Source organism: Penaeus monodon, chromosome 15, assembly GCF_015228065.2.
Source record: "Penaeus monodon isolate SGIC_2016 chromosome 15, NSTDA_Pmon_1, whole genome shotgun sequence".
NCBI classification, from domain to species: Eukaryota; Metazoa; Arthropoda; class Malacostraca; order Decapoda; family Penaeidae; genus Penaeus; species Penaeus monodon.
This window is the reverse complement of record NC_051400.1, coordinates 47,864,593-47,864,882: the sequence shown is the minus strand read 5'-3', so window position 1 is coordinate 47,864,882 and position 290 is coordinate 47,864,593.

Sequence of the window (290 nt, the reverse complement as noted above, 5' to 3'; positions counted from 1 at the left end):
GTCTCTCAGAGCGTAGAATATCAACCTTAATTCAGGATCGCGGCTTGAACGGCGCTGGCCCTAACGCTTTATCAATAATCAGTGGCATATTCAGGCGTTTGAGGTTAATTATTCAGGTGTTAATTATTCCGGCATTTGAGGTTTATTTTGGATGGCTATAAAGCATTCTATTAGTTGTAATCATAAAGACACAAGATAATAAACATGCAGATTGACTAATTATTTATGGGAGGGAACTTAAACATAACTAAAAAATATATATATAAAATTGCAAGCAAAATTGACCATAA